The 15,343-nt window shown below is 46.4% G+C and overlaps 2 long non-coding RNA genes across 2 annotated transcripts in view; one reads left to right on the top strand and one right to left on the bottom strand.

The window, feature by feature from the left end:
- Nucleotides 1-15,343, bottom strand: part of LOC307205073 — a 448,154-nt gene that overhangs the window by 322,788 nt on the left and 110,023 nt on the right. The gene's annotated exons all lie outside the window — the stretch shown is intronic.
- Nucleotides 101-13,138, top strand: LOC307205074. The gene is made up of 3 exons (XR_013833831.1): nucleotides 101-332; nucleotides 11,687-11,841; nucleotides 12,670-13,138. It is a non-coding gene; the product is annotated as an uncharacterized lncRNA (long non-coding RNA).

Below are 15,343 nucleotides of genomic sequence, written 5' to 3' on the forward strand. Positions count from 1 at the left end.
CGGGAAGGACTCGGCTCGCCTCCCCAACAAGCGCCACCCCGCCTCTCCATTGGCTGCCCTTGGAGCCCAATCAGAAGGCAACGAGAAGAGGCGTCCACCAATCAGAGGGAGGACGTTCCATTTGCCTTCCCCTGAAAGGGGAGATTAAGAGAAGGGGCGGAGGAAGAGTCTATATTCCACTGGGAGAGGGAGGGAGGAAAGAGGAAGTAATGGCTATGACGTCACAGCCCATTCTTTGCTAATGGGATCTGTTCGTTTGCTCTGTAATATCTTTGAGAAATAGATGGGGGGGGGGACAATTGACAGTGGTAAGACCTCCATATCTCTGTTCGGTAAGTCACTGTAAATAAATGCACGATTTAAAGCGGCAACTCTAACTCCACTTAGCATGGGCATGGGAGCAATCCCCGATTGAATGCAACATTATGTACATCTCGAGCCGGCATTATTAGGACTGGGCGTTGAGGGATTCTCTTCAGCCTTCCGCCAAAGTCCACAGCGGCCGCGGCTGAAGCGCACCTTGACTGCATTAAAAAAAACAAAAAAACGGGCGCGCACACATACATACATGCATACATAACGGGAATATATTTTATTGCACTGCCGAACAGAACAAAACGGCTTCTGCCTTTTTCAGTAGCCCTGGTGAGAATTCTGCAGTGGGAATATAGATGCAATCAATTGCACATTTATAAATTCTACATACTGTATTAGCATGCCTTTCTCTTTCAACAGTAGGACACCAAACTGCTGTTGTAAACTGTTTGAAAAACTGTTTTACAACGCATGTTGGGGGAGCTTCTAGCTACTGGCAAATCTGGAGGCTTTGTGCAAATGGCCCTGCTCCTGGGGTGGGTGGATGGGTGGCTAGCAGTGCTGTCAGGATGAGGGCTGGCCCTTCCCACAGGCCAGGAGTGGGAAATCTGCAGCCCTGATTTTTACATTCCACAGCCTTTGGTAAGATAAGGGTGGCCTGGTTTCTTCTCCTGGAAATCCACTGATAGGGAGGGAGAGAGATAGAAGCAGGTGTCAGAAAGAGAATTACTCTTATTTTCATTTCTATACTGCTTTATATTTTTAATAAAATAATCTCAAAGCAGTTTATAGCACATTAAAGCATTATGCAGTGTTGGGGTCCGCTAACCGGGCCCAAGCTGTCTTGGTCACTGAAAAGCCAATAAATGCCGTAGACAGAGGAGATTCCCATAATCGCTCATTTATTCAGCTGAGTAAAACAGAGCAGGAGAGCCACACTCACCAGTGTGATGGTGAAATCGCCCCAAATAGCCTTTGTTCATACTTTTTATAGGCATTCACCCTTTCGAGGTTCCTTGCGCTGATCAAAAGAGGACACCCTTGAAGGGGAGAGTTGCCTGGCAGAGGGAGGTTTTCCTGAAATCGCCTAGCAACGTTATCTGGTTTTCACATATTTGTGGCTCATCCTCCTAAATTCCAAAGCAGGCAGTTTTTTACAGAAGCAAAATGGCATCAGGCTAACAAAAAAAAGAGACAAAAACAGGCTTTTCCTAAGACCCCACAAAACAATGTCCCAGAGAATTGTGGAAATTGCAATGTGACAAAGCAGAGAGAGGGGGCAGTTCTGTCCCACAGCAGATGTTCCAACTGAGGTCATCATGTGTGCCAGAGTAAACAAAGAGGTTCCATTCACCACTTGCTCGGATGAAGGGCTGCTGGGACAGTTGCTGCAGCTCTGTCTAAATACAAGACACGATTGCCTATGGACATCTCAAGCCTTTGGGCATTGTTAAAAGTTATTCTTACTCTACGTCCTTCCTTGACATCCCTTCTGCTGGGTGTCTTGACTTACTTAGTTTTCAAACCTGAGGACAGGACTTGTCTCTTCATTTCTGACTGAACAGCAGGATGAAAGAAAATAGAATAAAAACATTAAACTGTACATTTGAAAGAATATATGCCGTCTTTGTAGTGCTTGGAGTTAAATTTGCTCTTTGCTGTTCTGGTACAGCCAAAAGGAACACTATATTTTCTTATGGAAAAATAAGCTGGTGGTATTGCCAAGTCTATTTCCTGAGGAGCAAAACTCAGGTATCAAGCAACAATAAATAACACTGGGAAATAAAATTTTTGTTGCATTGACACCTGCAGTTGTTCTAACCTAATTTCGTTGTGCTGATTTCATATCTGAAGTTGGTTTTGTTCTGTAAACTCTAGTTTTTTTGCAATTCATGTTTTTTCCACTTTTTGCCATAATTTTGCTTTTCAGAATGCAAGAATTCAATATTTTATTAAACACATAGCCAAAGTAGTACAATATGGGTATAAATGTAAGTGACTTACATAGTATTGAACATGACATGTATAGCATTGAAAATGACATGTATATCTATGTACATAGATATGTATATGTTGGAGGTATGCAAAAAAATGTATTCCCTTGGGATACACAATATACTAGGGAACATTTTTTTTTTTTCATTTTCTGTTGCATGGTCCGATCTGAAAAATACAAATATTTAGGCTACAAAACTATAAAAATAAAGAAAAATTAAGTTTGCAAAACAATAATTAGCATGTGGTTAGGCTAGATCAATGTGTCAGTGTCCACTTATCCCCAGTGTAAATATGACATATCAGCAAAAGTCAGAAATTGAAAGATAACTATAGCATGTACATGAAAATCGATTTCAGATTTGAAATCAGCATTGAAAGAACATATAAGAACAGTTGAAAAATCTCATGCAACAGAAAATGAAAAAAAAAATAATGTTCCCCAGTGTAATCCTAGATAATACTGGAGAACATGATAAGCTCTGTTAAAGCAAGTCAACTTCAGTATAAAGCCAGTCACTTCACATGGTAAACTCTGGTTGAGCTAAAAGAGAAGCTTTTAATCTTGCAATTGTGTCCCAATGCAGGCACGTTGGAAGTGATATTCCCAATGTAGTTGTACAAGCAAGCAGAGGTGAACATCAATAACAAAATCCTGTAGAAGAAATATGGTGTGACTGTTTGGGTAAACTTTCCACAACTGGCAGTTTATTGATCTGTTTATGACATTCCTACCCCACCTTTCCTCCAAGAAACTCAAGGTCCTTTTCCCCATTTTATCCTCACAACAACCCTGTGAGGCAGGCTGGCTGAGAGGGAGTCAGACTGGGCCAAGGTAACCCTGTGAGCCTCGTGGGGATTTGAACCCTGGTCTCCCGGGTCCTAGTCCAGTGCTCTAACCACTCCACCACACGGGCTCTCCTAGAACCTGGGCATGGTGGCCGTGGGTTCTAGTCTAGCAATGGTGGTTGCCCAGCAGCAGAATGTGCAACCATTTGAACTGGCTTGAGAGCAGTACATGTGAAAAGGATCTAGGAGTCTTGGTTGACCACAAACTTGACATGAGCCAACAGTGTGACGTGGCAGCTAAAAAAGCCAATGCAATTCTGGGCTGCATCAATAGGAGTATAGCATCTAGATCAAGGGAAGTAATAGTGCCACTGTATTCTGCTCTGGTCAGACCTCACCTGGAGTACTGTGTCCAGTTCTGGGCACCACAGTTCAAGAAGGACACTGACAAACTGGAACGTGTCCAGAGGAGGGCAACCAAAATGGTCAAAGGCCTGGAAACGATGCCTTATGAGGAACGGCTAAGGGAGCTGGGCATGTTTAGCCTGGAGAAGAGGAGGTTAAGGGGTGATATGATAGCCATGTTCAAATATATAAAAGGATGTCACATAGAGGAGGGAGAAAGGTTGTTTTCTGCTGCTTCAGAGAAGCGGACACGGAGCAATGGTTCCAAACTACAAGAAAGAAGATTCCACCTAAACATTAGGAAGAATTTCCTGACAGTAAGAGCTGTTCGACAGTGGAATTTGCTGCCAAGGAGTGTGGTAGAGTCTCCTTCTTTGGAGGTCTTTAAGCAGAGGCTTGACAACCATATGTCAGGAGTGCTCTGATGGTGTTTCCTGCTTGGCAGGGGGTTGGACTCCATGGCCCTTGTGGTCTCTTCCAACTCTATGATTCTATGATTCTATAATAATAATAATAATAATAATTTATTATTTGTACCCCGCCCATCTGGCTGGGTTTCCCCAGCCACTCTGGGCGGCTTCCAACAGAGATGAAAAATACACTAAAATATCACATATTAAAAACTTTCCTGAACAGGGCTGCCTTCAGATGTTTTCTGAATGTCAGGTAGTTGTCCATCGCCTTGACATCCGATGGGAGGGCATTCCACAGGGCGGGCGCCACCACCGAGAAGGCCCTCTGCCTGGTTCCCTGTAGCTTTGCTTCTCGCAGGGAGGGAACCGCCAGAAGGCCCTCGGAGCTGGACCTCAGTGTCCGGGCAGACCGATGGGGGAGGAGACGCTCCTTCAGATATACTGGACCGAGGCCATTTAGGGCTTTAAAGGTCAGCACCAACACTTTGAATTGTGCTCGGAAACGTACTGGGAGCCAATGTAGGTCTTTCAAGACCGGTGTTATATGGTCTCGGCGGCCGCTCCCAGTCACCAGTCTAGCTGCCGCATTCTGGATTAGTTGTAGTTTCCGGGTCACCTTCAAAGGTAGCCCCACGTAGAGCGCATTGCAGTAGTCCAAGCGGGAGATAACCAGAGCATGTACCACTCTGGCGAGACAGTCTGCAGGCAGATAGGGTCTCAGCCTACGTACCAGATGGAGCTGGTAAACAGCTGCCCTGGATACAGATTTGACCTGTGCCTCCATGGACAGCTGTGAGTCCAAAATGACTCCCAGGCTGCGCACCTGGTCCTTCAGGGGCACAGTTACCCCATTCAGGACCAGGGAATCCTCCACACCTGCCCGCCTCCTGTCCCCCAAAAACAGTACTTCTGTCTTGTCAGGATTCAACCTCAATCTGTTAGCCGCCATCCATCCTCCAACCGCCTCCAGGCACTCACACAGGACCTTCACCGCCTTCACTGGTTCTGATTTAAAAGAGAGGTAGAGCTGGGTATCATCTGCATACTGATGAACACCCAGCCCAAACCTCCTGATGATCCCTCCCAGCGGCTGCATGTAGATGTTGAAAAGCATGGGGGAGAGGACAGAACCCTGAGGCACCCCACAAGTGAGAGCCCAGGGGTCTGAACACTCATCCCCCACCACCACTTTCTGAACACGGCCCAGGAGGAAGGAGCGGAACCACTGTATGACAGTGCCCCCAGCTCCCAGCCCCTCAAGACGGTCCAGAAGGATGTCATGGTCGATGGTATCAAACGCCGCTGAGAGATCCAGCAGAACTAGGAAACAGCTCTCACCTTTGTCCCTAGCCCGCCGGAGGTCATCAACCAGTGCGACCAAGGCAGTTTCAGTCCCATGATGAGGCCTGAATCCCGACTGGAAGGGATCCAAATGGTCCGCTTCTTCCAGGCGTGCCTGGAGTTGTTCAGCAACCACTCGCTCAATCACCTTGCCCAAGAATGGAAGGTTTGAGACTGGGCGATAATTGGCCATCGTGGCCGCATCTAGAGATGGTTTTTTAAGAAGCGGTTTAATAACCGCCTCTTTCAGCGGGTCTGGGAAGGCTCCCTCACGGAGGGAAGCATTCACCACCCCACGAAGCCCATCGCCCAGTCCTTCCCGGCTAGCTTTTATAAGCCAGGATGGGCAAGGATCCAGGAGACAGGTGGTTGACTTCACTCGTCCGAGCAGCCTGTCCACATCCTCGGAGGTAACAGCTTGGAATTGATCCCACACAACTTGACCAGACAGGACTCTAGCACTCTCCCGCCCCGGCCCTGCTCCCACGGTGGAGTCTACTTCTTCCCGAATCTGAGCGATTTTATCTGCAAAAAAATTTGCAAAATCATTGCAGGAGAACATGTGGCCCGTACTGGGCCCCGATGTTACAGGTGGTTCCGCTAAATTGTGAACCACCTGAAAGAGTCTCCTGCTGCTGTTTTCTGCAGATGCAATAGAGGCGGTGAAGAAAGTCTTCTTCGCCGTCGCTATCGCCACTTGGTAGGCTCGACGTTGAGCTCTAACCTGTGTCCGGTCAGATTCAGAATGGGTTATCCGCCACCGGCGCTCTAGCCGTCTCAACGATTGTTTCATTGCCCTCAGATCCGTGGAAAACCACGGGGCTCTCCGGGCTCCATGCAATCGGAGAGGGCGCTTCGGAGCCAAACAGTCAATAGCCCTGGTTAATTCCGCATTCCAGCGGGCCACCAGGGAATCGGCTGAAAGGCCATCAACATGGGATAAAGCATCCCCTACCACTCTCTGGAAACCATTTGGATCCATTAAGTGGCGGGGGCGGACCATCCGAATCGGTCCCACCTCCCTGCAGAGGGGATGGGTCGCAGAGAAGTCCAGTTGCACCAGGAAGTGATCTGACCATGGCACTTCTTTCGTTTCACTTTTACTTAGTGTCAGATGTTAAAATCCCCTAGGACGACCAAGCTAGGTGTCTCCAGGAGAACATCCGCCACGACCTGAAGCAGCTCGGGCAGGGAATCCTTGGTGCAGCGGGGAGGTCGGTACACCAAAAGGAATCCTGTACTGCCCCTATTGCCCAACTTCCAGAACATGCACTCAGAAAACTGGGTCTTCCCAATAGGACGCCTGGTGCAAACTAATGACTTCCTAAAAATCACTGCAACCCCCCCTCCCCGCCCACATGACCTGGGTTGCTGTGCGTAAGAGAAACCTGGTGGACAAGCAGCGGCAAGGACAGGCCCATCTGCTTCATCCAACCAAGTCTCTGTTACACATGCCAGGTCAAGTCCTCCATCCATGATCAAGTCATGGATGGCAGTGGTCTTATGAATCATTGACCTGGCATTGCACAGCAACACTTTCAGGTCATGTGGGTATCCCTTGCTGATTCTATTCTATGATTCTATGAACTGAGGTTCTCTGATCCTCAGCATGTACAGGTGTACAAAGATTTGTAGTGCTTACCCTTTGCTATTTTTGAGAAAAATATGGCTTCCAATGAACTCCTGGCAGTAAGTGAACATGGCCATTTCCAGTGGACTTAGCTCCTGGGGTCTAGTCTAGGTGTGCTGGGAGTGGCACGGGCATTGGGAGATGGAGGTGTGTGGCCCTGACCATGGCAAAGAGCAGGGGACCTCACACCCCTGAATGTGGCCCTCCAGAGATATCTAGCTGGTCCTTGGGATGGTCCTGTGGCCACCTCCCTTCCCATTCCACCAGGGAACCCCTTCTCTGGCCCTGCCCTGCCGATATTTTGCCTGGGTGTGCCCTTGAGCGGTGATGATGCCTCTTGCTTCCTGCATGGGGGATGGAGAGGGGTGTGAGGTCGTGCCTTAGAAAATATGAGAGAACAAGGTGTGTCTGAGGATGTGCTCAGCCCAGGAATTCGTTTTCAGGACAAGAGCTGAAATTTGTGTAAAATTGTTTTACACACCAAGCTGTTCCATTTTATTAAATTTTCAAAAGTTTAGAATATATAGTTCAATACATAAATTTGTCTTTTCCTGACTTCCCATCCCATTTTCTATGGTGTTTGAATTTCTTCTCCTTTGCTGCACAGTACCTTCTATTTCTTCCCCTTCATTGGATCACTGCCTTGCCATGGCGAAGGGGCTTGAAGAACTCAGAGAAGCTATGAACTATGCCGAGCAGGGCACCCAAGATGAACAGGTCATAGTGGAGAGTTTTGACCAAACGTGATCCACCTGGAGGAGGAACTGGCAAGCCACTCCAGTATCCCTGCCAAGAAAACTCCATGGACAAAGACAACAGGCATATAAAAGTTATGACGCTGGAAGATGAGCCCCTCAGGTCGGAAGGCGTCCAACATGCTACTGGGGAAGAGCGGAGGGCAAGTACAAGTAGATCCAGAGCTGATGAAGCGGCTGGGCCAAAGCCGAAAGGACGCTCAGTTGCGGATATGCCTGGAAGCGAAAGGAAAGTCCAATGCTGTAAAGAAAAATATTGCATAGGAACCTGGAATGTAAGAACCATGAACATGGGTAAGTTGGAGGTGGTCAAAAATGAGATGGCAAGAATAAATATTGACATCCTGGGCATCAGTGAACTAAAATGGACGGGAATGGGTGAATTCAGTTCGGATGACCATCATATCTACTACTGTGGGCAAGAAACCCGTAAAAGAAATGGAGTGGCCCTCATAGTCAACAAAAGAGTGGCAAAAGCTGTACTGGGATGCAATCTCAAAAATGATAGAATGATCTCGATACGAATCCAAGGCAGACCTTTTAACATCACAGTAATCCAAGTTTATGCACCAACTACTGGTGCTGAAGAAACTGAAATTGACCAATTCTATGAAGACTTACAACACCTTATAGAAGTGACACCAAAGAAGGATGTTCTTCTCATTATAGGGGATTGGAATGCTAAAGTAGGGAGTCAAGAGATAAAAGGAACAACTGGCAAGTTTGGCCTTGGAGATCAAAACGAAGCAGGGCAAAGGCTAATAGAGTTCTGTCAAGAGAACAAGCTGGTCATCACAAACACGCTTTTCCAACAACACAAGAGACGACTCTACACATGGACATCACCAGATGGGCAGCATCGAAATCAGATTGATTATATTCTCTGCAGCCAAAGATGGAGAAGCTCTATACAGTCAGCAAAAACAAGACCTGGAGCTGACTGTGGCTCAGATCATCAGCTTCTTATAGCAAAATTCAAGCTTAAATTGAAGAAAGTAGGAAAAACCACTGGGCCGGTAAGATACAATCTAAGTCAAATCCCTTATGAATACACAGTGGAAGTGAGGAACAGGTTTAAGGATTTAGATTTGGTGGACAGAGTGCCTGAAGAACTATGGATGGAGGCTCGTAACATTATACAGGAGGCAGCAACGAAAACCATCCCAATGAAAAGGAAATGCAAGAAAGCAAAGTGGCTGTCCAATGAGGCCTTACAAATAGCGGGGGAGAGAAGGCAAGCAAAATGCAAGGGAGATCGTGAAACATACAGGAAATTGAATGCAGATTTCCAAAGAATAGCAAGGAGAGACAAGAAGACCTTCTTAAACAAGCAATGCAAAGAAATAGAGGAAAGCAATAGAATGGGAAGAACCAGAGATCTGTTCAAGAAAATTGGAGATATGAAAGGAACATTTCGTACAAAGATTTCCATAATAAAGGACAAAAGTGGAAAGGACCTAACAGAAGCAGAAGACATCAAGAAGAGGTGGCAAGAATACACAGAGGAATTATACCAGAAAGAAATGGATGTCTCATATACCCCAGGTAGTGTGGTTGCTGACCTTGAGCCAGACATCCTGGAGAGTGAAGTCAAATGGGCCTTAGAAAGCACTGCAAATAACAAGGCCAGTGGAAGTGATGGTATTCCAGCTGAACTATTTAAAATTTTAAAAGATGATGCTGTTAAGGTGCTACACTCAATATGCCAGCAAGTTTGGAAAACTCAGCAGTGGCCAGAAGATTGGAGAAGATCAGTCTACATCCCAATCCCAAAGAAGGGCAGTGCCAAAGAATGCTCCAACTATCGCACAATTGCACTAATTTCTCACGCTAGCAAGGTTATGCTTAAAATTCTACAAGGAAGGCTCAAGCAGTATGTGGACCGAGAACTCCCAGAAGTGCAAGCTGGATTTAGAAGAGGCAGAGGAACCAGAGACCAAATTGCAAACATGCGCTGGATTATGGAGAAAGCTAGAGAGTTCCAGAAAGACATTTACTTCTGCTTCATTGACTATGCAAAAGCCTTTGACTGTGTCGACCATGGCAAACTATGGCAAGTTCTTAAAGAAATGGGAGTGCCTGATCACCTCATCTGTCTCCTGAGAAATCTCTATGTGGGACAAGAAGCTACAGTTAGAACTGGATATGGAACAACTGACTGGTTCAAAATTGGGAAAGGAGTACGACAAGGCTGCATTTTGTCTCCCTGCTTATTTAACTTATATGCAGAATTCATCATGCGAAAGGCTGGGCTGGATGAATCCCTAGCCGGAATTAAGATTGCCGGAAGAAATATCAACAACCTCAGATATGCAGATGACACAACCTTGATGGCAGAAAGTGAGGAGGAATTAAAGAACCTTTTATTGAGGGTGAAAGAGGAGAGTGCAAAATATGGTCTGAAGCTCAACATCAAAAAAACGAAGATCATGGCTACTGGTCCCATCACCTCCTGGCAAATAGAAGGGGAAGAAATGGAGGCAGTGAGAGATTTTACTTTCTTGGGCTCCATGATCACTGCAGATGGTGACAGCAGCCACGAAATTAAAAGACGCCTGCTTCTTGGGAGAAGGGCAATGACAGGCCTAGACAGCATCTTGAGAAGTAGAGACATCACCTTGCCAACAAAGGTCCGTATAGTTAAAGCTATGGTTTTCCCAGTAGTGATGTATGAAAGTGAGAGCTGGACCATAAGGAAGGCTGATCGCCGAAGAATTGATGCTTTTGAATTATGGTGCTGGAGGAGACTCTTGAGAGTCCCATGGACTGCAAGAAGATCAAACCTCTCCATTCTGAAGGAAATCAGCCCTGAGTGCTCACTGGAAGGACAGATTGTGAAGCTGAGGCTCCAGTACTTTGGCCACCTCATGAGAAGAGAAGACTCCCTGGAGAAGACCCTGATGTTGGGAAAGATGGAGGGCACAAGGAGAAGGGGGCGACAGAGGACGAGATGGTTGGATAGTGTTTTCGAGGTTACCAGCATGAGTCTGAGCAAGCTGCGGGGGGCAGTGGAGGACAGGAGTGCCTGGCGTTCTCTGGTTCATGGGGTCACGAAGAGTCGGACACGACTAAACGACTAAACAACAACAACCTTCTATTTCTTATATCAGCACTTCAATGCTATATATATTCTCTAATTCCTTCTGTTGCTCATATTTTAAATCCTGCTCTCGAGTTCATTAAGCTATAATAGTCCACAAAGGGCACAAAACAAGCAGCCCTCAGCTTTTGTGCCTGCGGTCTGGGTTGTGGGGCCAGTGGGTCCTTGTGCACTGAGTACCAGCATCTCTTTTCCTAGAAAAGAAGCACTGGTGACAATGCTATTAATTTGTGGTTTATATGATTTGGTGGTTCTTGAATCCTATTTTCCCCCTGTTTATTTTTATTCCTTGGTTCCCAAGCTGTGGGATTGAAAATACTCAGTTCAGAGTGGGCAATGAATATTGTAAAAAATGAACAGTTTGTTATAAAACCATTAAAATGATACACTAAGCAAAAACCAGGTGACATTCAAGACCTTTGTTAGAAACCCAGAAGCTGCTGGTCATCCTAAACCTTTTGTTAAAGTTCAATTCCTCTCTCTCCTCGGTATCCCAGCACCACTGGATGTTGCTGAGCCCGTTGGCATTTTGCCGGAGGGCTTCAGCCATGAAGAACTGCAGGTCCAGCTAGCTTCTGTCCTAGCTGGCCTGAAGAGCTGGAAAAAAGGGGTCCTGATCCCCACTGTCTGTGCCAATGACCCTCCTGTGAACTCTGCCATTGCCTTGGTTAAAAGGAGAGGCCAGGGAAACACTACAGCTGCTTCTCAGCACTATGGATGAACCCGCTGAGATGGCCGCCTTGGACCTCCTTTTGTGCCCCGACATCTTTGACCAGGGATTATGTGCCCTGTGAGGTAAGAGGAAGAGCACAGTGATCTTCAAACATTATGGCAAACAAGCAGAACTCATTCATTGCATGGTGTGAGAATGTGCTTCTCTTTGCTCTGCTTTCTGGGGTGCCTTTCCCTTCGCTCATGAGATCCTGTTTGTTACACATTTCAGGGTCTTCAGCAGTGGCTGGCAGTGATGGATTCCTGGGTTGGCGGCATACATCATTTCAGCTCTGAAGAATAAGTGCTTTGCCGGGGTGCCAGAAGTCACTGCAGCCATCTTCCTGGAGGTGAGGGGAACAGGCGTTGAAGGAAGAGTGCAGACAAGTGGGTAGAGCAAAGAGCCCCCTTCTCTGTATCTGCCGAATGTGGACTGTGGAGTCTTTCTCCTGTGTCTTTCCCAGAGGGAAATGCCCTTCTAGGAGCAGAAGAGGGTCTCCTAGGGTCCTCAGCAGCTGCTTGGAGCGGCTGATCTTGCTGAGCGTGGCCATAGCCTCTGCATCCCTTGATTTGATTCAGAAAATAGGCAGAAAAATAATCTCCGGGGTGTTTCAGGGCATCACCTTTAGAAATTAATTCAGCTGCCATGGTTTCTTCCAAGGAACCTCAGGAATTGTAATTTGGTGGAAGTATTGAGAATATTTTGAGATTTCTAGCTCCCTTCATACCGCAATGATTTTATCATCGCCATCTACATAAAGCAATCCAATAACATTGTTTTCTGGGTGGTTTAAAGAACTACTGTTCCCAAGGTTCCCCATTTAAAAGGTTCTCCATTCTCCTGATGCAGATAACAGGCACCCATCCCAGTTTAGATTGGGAGCGAAGGATTAAAGGACCCCTCCTTTCCTCCCCGGGTGTCATAGCTACTTTTTTTCTAAGGGTTGTCTCCACCATTAGTCATCTTCAGAGTAGACCCATAGGAATCAATGTACATGACTCCTCTAGTTCTGTTCATTTCAACGGCTCTAATCGGAGCAGAACTTAGCTGCATAGAACTCTAAAGTGTGTAGTAAAACTACAGGTGGTGGATAAAGCGAAAACCTGTATTAACCTCCGTCTGAAAAGTGCTTTGTGGGGGCAAGGGAAGTGCCTATAACACTCTCCTCCCCGTTCTCCTCCCTGGTAAGCGTCTTTCTCTTTAGGGTTCTTTAGCTGCTCAAGAACCACCTGGGCATCCAGCGCTGCAAGGAAACCCTGGTGCCGTTTCTCCTTTGGCTGGAGCATAGGAACAAGGAAGTGCAGAAGCTCAGCCTGCGAGGATTAGCTCTGCTGCTGGAAGCGACTCCCAGAAGGAAGGATGGAGGGGGCAATCTAAGGTTGTTTAACGCAAACCTTCTAAATTTGCTCTTCCAGAACCAAGATATGAACCGAAATGCAGCTATTCTCCAAAATTGCATGCCTCCAAATTTTGTGATTCAGTTCCTTCATGCAAAAAATGTCTTCAGAAATGCTGATCAGAAGGAAGTGAACACAAATGCACTTGAGACACGCATTCAAACAACTAAAGCTAAAAATAATAATGAACAAATATAGAAAAATGAAAAAAATGCAAAAAATATGTATCAAAGTAATATACAGAAATTTATGCAAGACAAATAATAAACAATATGTATATACCATATTTCAGTTCTTCTTTTCTTCCAATTGACTTACTTCATCCTCATCACAGTTCTATTTTCATTTTTAACTTATTTACCCATATCTTCTTTTGCAGAAGTTAATCAAAACAAGTCCAAGTATTAATTTGAGGGCACTGCTTTTTAAGGTATTCTCTATATGTCTATGTAATACTGACAATGGAAGAAGACATGTTCCATTGTTTCCTTCTGCCCAGAGCCACATGGACATTTCCTCTCCTTGTATGGTGTCTTCCTATATCAGCCTTCCTGAATAGCTGAGGGGAGGGCCTGACAACGGGCCAGAGTAAAAGTCCTTTGCTGTTTTGGGATTTCAAGGTTGGATATGTATGGCATTTGGGAGGTGAGGTACCTTCTGGTTTCATTGATTAGAAAATCTGGGGACCTGGGTAGATCCTCCAGGCGATGTGTATCTTCCAGACGCTGTTTAATTTATTTATTTTTGCTTGCTCATACCCCATGTCAAGTAGAATCTATCGGTTAAAGCCTAAAGTAGTTATTATATTTTTCACTGCACGTTGAACGTAGTCGCCGTGGGCTTTTCTGCTTCCTGATGAGCAAAGGGCTGTACCCAGATATTTGAAGCAGGTGACCTGCGCGATCTTGTGACCATCGATGTACCATGTATGTAGTTTGGGCCTCTTGGCAAAAACCATGATTTTGGTTTTCTGGTAATTGAGTTCCAATTGGCTCTCCTTACAATATGCTGCCAGTGTTTTCATGGCTCTTTTAAGGCCTATCAGTGATGAGGGTAGCTGCATCATCTGCATAAAGCAGACCAGAATATGCCTTCCTGTGAGTATTGGAGGGTGGGAATTCGTATTATGAAGGTAGGAATGTTAGGGTGTCATCCTACTCTTGAGTAGGACCCTGGCAGAGACACATGCCTGACTGGCATGTTCTCTCTCTCCTGGTCAATCGTTTGGGAGCGTCAAAAGCTTTCTTCTGGCCAAACATCACAGCGACTGATGCCAACAGACATCAGCACACTTAGGGATCCGCAGAGTTTGCGCAGTCCGTGTAACAGAACTCAGTAGCTGAGCATTTGGCTAATCTACGTTTATTTACATATACAGTGGTACCTCAGGTTACAGACGCTTCAGGTTACAGACTCCGCTAACCCTGAAATAGTACCTCGGGTTAAGAACTTTGCTTCAGGGTGAGAACAGAAATCGTGCTCCAGCGGTGCAGCAGCAGCAGGAGGCCCCATTAGCTAAAGTGGTACCTCAGGTTAAGAAGAGTTTCAGGTTAAGAACGGACCTCCAGAATGAATTAAGTTCTTAAACCGAGGTACCACTGTAAAACACTCGGAGCATTCTGACTGAGCTCCTTCCTCTTTCTCATCAGGCAGTAAAGAGAGAGAACAAAGGACAACAGTCCCACATCACGGAACACAGCAACACAAACATCCTGTCTCCATCACTTCCCACTTTGTGGAATGAAAACATACACCGTCATGTGATAGACAACAACCCCATGACTGCAAGCACCTGGAATGAATCTTCAACAAGGAAATCACGTCATTTATATAAAAATTGAGGGAAGGCGCCAACCCATGATGACACCTGGGCTGAGGATGTAGAGCCCAAAGAGAGCCCCCTGCCTCCCGATCCCCAGGAGAGCGAAGGAGAAGAGACCAACAGCGCAAGAAGCATGTGGGTGTTTGGCTACGGAGCTCTGCATGCTCTCCCTGGCTAGCGATTGCTCAGCAAGGCATGGGTCACTGATGCGGCAGTCGCTGGAGTCACGGAAGCTGGGGGCTCTCTTTGGGCTTGGTCACTTGGCCCAGCAGCTGCACTACAAGCTCCAGGGTGCCTTGCTGAGCGATTGCTCACCAGGGAGAGCATGCAGAACTCTGGCAGCCCACAGGGCTGCCCCCGTCTCCTGATCCCCGGGACAGTGAAGGAGAAGAGAGCGTTGGTGCAAGGTTGGGAGAGGATGCGGAAGACCAGGCTGGAGGAACGGCTAAGGGAGCTGGGCATGTTTAGCCTGGAGAAGAGGAGGTTAAGGGGTGATATGATAGCCATGTTCAAATATATAAAAGGATGTCACATAGAGGAGGGAGAAAGGTTGTTTTCTGCTGCTCCAGAGAAGCGGACACGGAGCAATGGTTCCAAACTACAAGAAAGAAGATTCCACCTAAACATTAGGAAGAACTTCCTGACAGTAAGAGCTGTTTGACAGTGGAA

The sequence above is a fragment of the Podarcis cretensis genome (assembly GCF_951804945.1).
Source record: "Podarcis cretensis genome assembly, chromosome: 16".
Lineage (NCBI taxonomy): Eukaryota > Metazoa > Chordata > Lepidosauria > Squamata > Lacertidae > Podarcis > Podarcis cretensis.